Source organism: Penaeus monodon, chromosome 37, assembly GCF_015228065.2.
Source record: "Penaeus monodon isolate SGIC_2016 chromosome 37, NSTDA_Pmon_1, whole genome shotgun sequence".
NCBI classification, from domain to species: Eukaryota; Metazoa; Arthropoda; class Malacostraca; order Decapoda; family Penaeidae; genus Penaeus; species Penaeus monodon.
The window spans coordinates 32,297,521-32,305,020 of NC_051422.1; the positions used below are offsets into that span (position 1 = coordinate 32,297,521).

General features: G+C 43.9%; 1 protein-coding gene across 1 annotated transcript in view; it reads right to left on the minus strand.

The window, feature by feature from the left end:
• LOC119596317 (thyrostimulin alpha-2 subunit-like) overlaps positions 1–7,500 on the minus strand; it is a 117,793-nt gene that overhangs the window by 109,607 nt on the left and 686 nt on the right. The gene's annotated exons all lie outside the window — the stretch shown is intronic.

Sequence of the window (7,500 nt, forward strand, 5' to 3'; positions counted from 1 at the left end):
ATCCGGGTACTAACTGAGTTATTACGTAGAGACGCACAGACAAGTGGAAAAGTTGTGATGAAACCTTAGGAATTGTGACAACTTCTGTAAGAAGAAAACGTGTTCTTTTGACAGGCGAAGAGAGGAAAAAGTATTCTGTGTATTTGATGGTTCTTATGGGATGCTGTGCGGTTGTTCTCTCGCCCAATGTAGCGCGATGAGCTGTGTTTATGGCGCAAATGCCGGTCAGGGAGGAAGAGATGGAGACAGACAGAGAGAGGGAGGGAGAGGGAGTGAGAGGGAGGGAGAGGGAGGGAGAGGGAGGGAGGGAGGACGGAGGGAGAGAGAGAGAGAGAGAGAGAGAGAGAGAGAGAGAGAGAGAGAGAGAGAGAGCGAGGAGGAGAGAGGAGAGAGAGAGAGAGAGAGAGAGGAGAGGGAGAGACGAGAGCGAGAGGAGGAGAGGGGAGAAGAGAGAGAGAGAGAGAGAGAGAGAGAGAGAGAGAGAGAGGCCCGCAAATGGATCCTATCTTCGTTGTTATCATTATCATTATCTTTTGCTAATATTCTTTTTCACTTAAAAATGACGGATAAGGAATTATACACCATAAAGCAACGAGGATAATTTTTTTCTAACATATGATTCTTTGATGCACGATGTTTGCAAGTTAGCAATGAAAAAAAAAAAAAAAAAAAAAAGTGTATATATATTTGTTTTCTTTTTTTTCTTCTTTTTTATGATATGAACACTTGCTTATTCGATATAATGAAACAATGATCAGACATTGTGAATAATATAATTACGAAATTAAATGCCTCTCTCTCTCTCTCTCTCTCTCTCTCTCTCTCTCTCTCTCTCTCTCTCTCTATATCTATCTCTCTCTCTCTCCCCTTTTTCTCTCTCTCTCTTCCCCTCCTTCTCTCTCCTCTCTCTCTCTTTTTTCCCTCTCCTCTCTCTTCTCCCCTCAACCCCCCTTCCTTGACAAGGAATAAATTTTGAAAAAAAAAAAGGGCTTTTGTGGTGCATGGTACCCCCCCCATCTTTTTCCCTCTCCCTTAAATCCCTCCCCCCCCCCCTTCCCCCCCTTCCCTTGCCCCTTTTAAAACTTGGGCATTTCCCCCGAAACCTTGGTTTCCAAATTTCCCCCTTCCTCTCTCTCTCCTTCTCTCTTCTCTCTCTCTCTCTCTCTCTCTCTCTTCTCTCTCTCCTCTCTCTCTCTCTCTTCTCTCTCTCTTTTCCCTCTCTTCCACAAAAAAACCTTAAACCTGCCTAGAAAAAACTCCTTTACGAGCATATCAAAATTTCCTCGCGATGCACCGGAGCCTTTCCCTGGCTCTTCGAAAGATTTTCCTTCGCGTCCCTGATCTGTTTTGCAAGTCATATTTTTTTCTGATAATATGTCACACACCCTTTTCACGCGAACGCTGGCATATCATCTGCATTTTGCAACCCCTTTAAAGCTCTCCCTTGAATTTTAAAAAAAACACACATCTTTGCAGACGGTGAATGCAACAAGAAAGGGGCAAAATTTCCCAGGAGGGGAAAGGGGGGTTTTGGGGGGGAGGGGGGGGGGGGGGGAAAGGGGGAGGGGGAAAGAAGAGAAGGGGGGAGAGGAAAAAAGGGAGGGGGAGGAGAGAGGGAGAAAAGGGGAAAGGGGGAAAAAAGAAGAGGGGAAAAAAAAAAAGGGGGAAAAAGGAGAGAGAGAGGGGGGGGGAAAGAAGGAAGGGAAGGGGGGAGGAGGAGAGAAAGGGGAGAGGGAGGAAAGAAAAAGGGGGGGGGGAAAAAAAAGGCGGAGGGGAAGGGAGAAAGAGAGGAGAGAGGAGGCGGGGGGGGAAAAGGGGAAAAAAGGGGGGGTTTTAAAAAAAAAAAAAAGGGGAAAAAAAAAAAAAAGGGGGGGGGGGGGGGGGGGGGTTTTTTTTTGGGGGGCGGGAAAAAAAAAAAAAGGGGGGGGGGGGGGGGGGGGGGGGGGGGGGGGAAAAAAAAAAAAAAAAAAAAAAAAAAAAAAAAAAAAAAAAAAAGGGGGGGGGGGGGGGGGGGGGGGGGGGGCTTTTGAAAACCCATGTAATGCATCATTCCCTTGACATGTTTCGAAATAAAGAACACACTTTCTTTGCAGACGGTGATAAACAAGAAGGGCATAAATTCCATGGAGGAGGGAAGTAGGCCGAATGGAGGAGGGAGGAGGGGGGGAGGGAATAGGGAGAGGAGAGGGATAAAGTAGAGAGAGGGGGAGAAAGGAGGGGGGAGAGGAGAGAGAGAGAGAGAGAGAGACAGAGGAAGAGAAGAGAAGAGAGGAGAGAGAAGAGAGAAAAAGAGAGAGAGGAGAGAGGAGGAGAGGAAAGAGGAGAGAAAAGAGAGAGAGAGAGAGAGAGAGAGAGAGAGAAGAGAGAGAGAGAGCAGAGAGGGAGAGAGAGGGAAAAGAGAGAGAGACAAGAGAAAAGAGAGAAAAGAGAGAGAGAGAGAGGAAGAGGAGAGAGAGGGGAGAGACGGAGGAGAGAGAAGAGAAGAGAGAGGGGAGAGGGGGAGAGAGAGGGGAGAAAAGAGAGAAAAGAGAAGAAAGAAAGAAAGGGGGAAAGAAAGAAGGGATGAAAGAAAAAAAGAAAAAGAAAAGAAAAATGAAAGAAGAGAGAGAGAGAGAGAGAGAGAGAGCGGAAAAGAGATGGAGAGAGAGAGAGAGAGAGTGAGAGAAGAGAGAGGAGAGGGGGAGAGAGAGGGAAAAGGAGAGAGGAAGAGGAAAAGTGAGAGAGAGAGAGAGAGAGAGAGAGGAAAGGGAAAGAAAGAAGAAAGAAAGAAAGAAAAAAGGAAAGAACGAGAGGAGAGAGGAGAGGAGAGACGAGAGGGGGGGAGAGAGAGAAGAGAGAGAGAGAGAGAGAGAAGAAGATAAAGAAAGGGGGAAGAGAAAGAAAGAAAGAGAGAGAGAGAGAAAAAGGAGAGAGAGAGAGAGAGAGAGAGAGAGAGAGAGAGAGAGAGAGAGGGATCAGAATAAGGCGACAGCAAGAAGCAGAGAGAGACGCGGAGGGAAGGCGTCGCGAGCGCTGTGTTGAAGCAAGGCTTTCACAGCGGGCGCGGCGAACCACGTCCCTCGCCCCCGTCACGCTACTGCTGCTGATGGCGCTGGCAGGTAATTTACCCACTCCCCTCCCCCCCTCGCCTGGCACCTCACTCCCTCCCTCCCTCCCTCACTCACTCACTCACTCCCTCCCTCCCTCCCTCACTCCCTCCCTCCCTCACTCACTCACTCACTCCCTCCCTCCCTCCCTTCTGTCTATGTGTCTATCTCTCTTTTCCTTTCTTTTTCTTCTTCTTCTTCTCCTCTTTCTCTTCATTTTTCCTCTTTCCTTCCTTCTAATTCGGTCTCTCCTCTCCCCCTCGCCTGGCCCCTCCCTCACTCCCTCACTCCCTCCCTCCCTCCCTCACTCACTCACTCACTCCCTTCTGTCTATCTGTCTATCTCTCTTTTCCTTTTTTTTTCTTTTTCTCCTCTTTCTCTTCATTTTTCCTCTTTCCTTCTTTCTATCTCGGTCTCTCCTCTCCCCCTCGCCTGGCTCCTCCCTCCCTCCCTCCCTCCCTCCCTTCTTTCTGTCTATCTGTCTCTCCTTTCCTTTCTTTTTATTCTTCTGCTTCTCTTCTTTCTTTTGTTTCTTCTTCTCTTTCCTTCCTTCTGTCCCTATTTCTTATTTCCCTTCCTTTATCCTCCTTCTTCATTCCCCTTCCTTCTGTCCATCTCTGTTTTCATTTATTTCTTCTTCTTCTTCTTCTCTTTCTTGTGTTCCTCTTTCTCTTTTCTTCTTTCTATCTCGGTCTCTTCTCTTCTCTCTTTCTCCTTTCCCCTCCCTCGTTTTGCTTCTTCCTTCTTTTCTTCTGTCTATCTCTCTGTTTTCTTTCTTTCTTTTTCTCCTCTCTCTCTTCCTTTTTTTCCTTTCCTTCCTTCTATCTCTATTTCTTATTCCCCTTCCCTTATCCTGCTTCTTCCTTCCCTTTACTTCTTTCTGTCTCTCAGTCTATTTTTATTTTATTTTATTTTTTTCTCTCTCGTGTTCTTACTTCCTTTTCCTTTCTTGTGTCATTTTCTTATTTTCCTGCTTTCCTATCTCTCTTGTCTCCCCTCTCCCTCTCTTGTCCGTCTATCTGCTTCTTCTTCTTCTTCCTTATCTTCACTTCTTCGCCATTTCTTCTTTCTGTTCTTCTTTTTCTTCACTTTTTTCATTTCCTTCTTCCTTCTTCCATCCCTCTTCCCCCTTTCTATTCTACTTTTGCTTCTTTTTTTTCTTTCGTCTTCTATCTTTTTTCTTTATTCTTCTGCTTCTTTATCTGCCCATCCTTCGTCTTCCTCCCTTCTTCTCCTTCATTCTCTATCTTCTCCTTCTTCTTCTCTCCCCCCCCCTCCCATTATCTCTTCCTCTTATCCCTTGTGTCTCCTTCTTTAATTTCTTCTTCTTCCTCATCCACTCTTCCTCGCCTTCCTTCTTCTTTCTCTTCTTTTCCTCTTTCGTCTTCTTCATTTCCCCTCCTTCGTCTCTTTCTCCTTTTCTCCTTCCTTCTTCCTTTTCTTATTTTTCCTCATCTCTTCTCTTCCCCTTCATTTTATTGCTTCTTCCTCTCCTCTTCCTCGTCATTCTTTTATCGTTCCCTTGCTTCTATCTGCCTTCACTTGTTCCTTCTTCTTCTTCTCCTTCTTCTTCTCCTTCTTCTTCTTCTTCTTCTTCTTCCTTGTTACCCATCTCTCACTTTCCCTTTTCTGTTTTATCCATTCTTTACATTATTCTGTTAGTTCTTTTTATACCTATTTCTCCTACCTTGCCTTACACACACACACACACACACACACACACACACACACACACACACACACACACACACACACACATACAAAAGCATCTATACACTCATGTACCATACCGTGCACTGCTTGTAGAGACAGAGGAAGGGAGAAAGAGAGAGAGAGAGAGAGAGGAGAGAGAGAGAGAGAGAGAGAGAGAGAGAGAGAGAGAGAGAGAGAGAGAGAGAGAAAGAGAGAAAGAGAGAGAGAGAGAGAGTGAGAGAGAGAAAGGGTGGCTCAGAGAGAGTTGCGTGGTCGAAATATATATATGTGTGTGTGTGTGTGTGTGTGTTTGTGAAGATTGTGAAGTACTACTGTCTTGTCTGCATCATTATGAGCTCCACGCGTCCTTAATACCGCTCTCCATCATTTGTCATTCCCACCATTATTTTTTCCTGGCCTCTACCCCCCCTAATCCCCCCCCCCTCCCAACCCGTCTTCGCTGACACACTAATCACGAGTAACAAGCAACTGTTAAGGATCATTAGGACGTTATTTTCCCTTTGATGCCCTGATCCGACTTGAGACCAATTACCCCCGCCTCCTTAACGAAAGCCACGGACACACAACGGCAAAGAAAGGCTTCAGAAAATGTCACAAACACAATTGTCCGCTTTTCCCATACGGTAAACTAAAAAAAAAAAAAAATAAGAAAAAATACAAAATCGATGGTTCGCTCCTTAATGTCGGTGCTATTGTCACGGTCATTGTCCTCTCGTTAACGTTAATTGCCGAGTGATGGAATTCAGTGTAATGAATACTCTTCATGCTGAGGAGGAATTTTGTTCGTACAAGACTCAGCCGGTGGGAGGAACGTACTGTACGTGGCGGCAGGCGCCTCTGATGCCGGCCTTCCTTGTCCTCAATTTCTTTTATTACTCTTTTCTCTTTTCTTCTTCTCTTTCTTCTTCTTTTCTTCTTCACTTTCTTCTTCTTCTTTTTCTTTTTTTTCTTCTTCTTTTACTTCTCTTCTTCGCCTTCTTTTTCTACTACTACGACTACTTCTTCCTCTTTTGTTCTGTTTCTTCTCCTCCTACTCATTCTTCTTATTATTATTATAATTTTTATTCTTCTTCTCCATCACCTCCATTCCCTTCTTTTTCTTCTTTTTCTTAATCTTCATATACTTTTTCTTAATCTTCATATACTTTTTCTTAATCTTTCCGTTTTTCTTCCTCTTCTTTTCTTCGTTCTCCTCTTCATCATTTTTTCTTCTTCCTTTTCTTCAACTTTCTTATTCATCTTCACTTCTACTTCTCTTTATTTCCTACATTCTCTCTTACTCTCCCTCTTCCTTCCACCCTTTTAATTCCTTGTCTTTCCACTCGCATCATTTTACTTCCTATAAGTCATAACCACCCAAATCCAGCAGCGAAAGAGGCACGAAAAATGAAAGGGGAAAAAATGGTCAGTGATCAGTAATAATAATATGCAGCTGGAGGGTGCGTGTGGCAGGGCACGGAGGCAACGATACAGGAAAAGGGTGTGAATGATAATGAAAATATCACAATAATAACGTTGATTAATCATTTTACATTGTATTTTTTTTTTCATATTTTTTTTTTACATACTTGTCAATGAATATATCTAATGGACGTCAATAACTAAGCAAGAGGTGATCAAACTAATAGAAAATGAAATGGTGAATAAACATTGAGTTGAGGATAACGTGAGCAAAGAAAAGAAAAATCAAAGATCGCCGCTGGAAACTGGACCCGGACCAGCGAAGGGGAGGCGGCAGCAAGCAGGAGAGGGCGGGGGCCGAGGCGAGGGCTGGACGCATTAGGAGGGAGCTGAGAGAGGGAAGGGATAATGGGAGGGAACAGCGGAAGGGAGTGCGTCGAAGACTGAGGGTCGAGTGATAATTGCATACACATTAGACGCAGTAGTTCAGAAGAATGAAGACCCAACCGGAGATCAAGAATAAATATAGAAACTGACGTCAAAATCGAAACGTCATTTTGGGGAGTGAGTGGCGTGCGAGAGAGGTGGGTGAAGCTACCCTCAGGTGATCAAATGGTGCTGCATTATCTCTATTATACAAACTGGAGGGTTTTAACCTGTGGTTTCAGCTTTAGAAGTTCAAGGAAGCTTTTACAGTAAAATCATTATTGCTGACTCTTGTTAGTAAAGTTTAATGAATAAACGATTGCTGTGTTTAACCAATTTAATGAGAAGAGGTATTTTTCAAAAGGCCTGTCATTTCACCTCGAAAGAAAATTACATATCTGCAAAATAACGAAAGCAAAAGTCGGGGAAGCATTTTCATACCTACATATATTTTAATAAAATAAAGTATAACGTTTGATGGATGATACAGCAGTAGGTCATTACCCAAAGCAAAAATGATACGCTGGTTAGAAGTGTTGACAGAAGGATCAAACTGATTAATATTGCTGCTAAAAGTGAACGGTGTTGACTATAGATGAATTGAAAAGGGTCTTCCATAAAGGTGACCAGCTGACGTGTGGATGGGAAATTAATCCCCAATAATCGTTGAAGTGGATGGAGAGCTGGAAGTGTATCGTCACACAAATAGGTATGAAATATGGTCGCTTATGGACGAAAAATTAGTGCAAAGTCAACTCGACACAGCTCATACAAACTGCAAGGTGTAATCAGACTTTTCAGTCACGGAGCATAAACATGATTTAGTTGATGGGGGATTTGTCTGGAAAATAAGTAACCCGATAAATAAATAGAC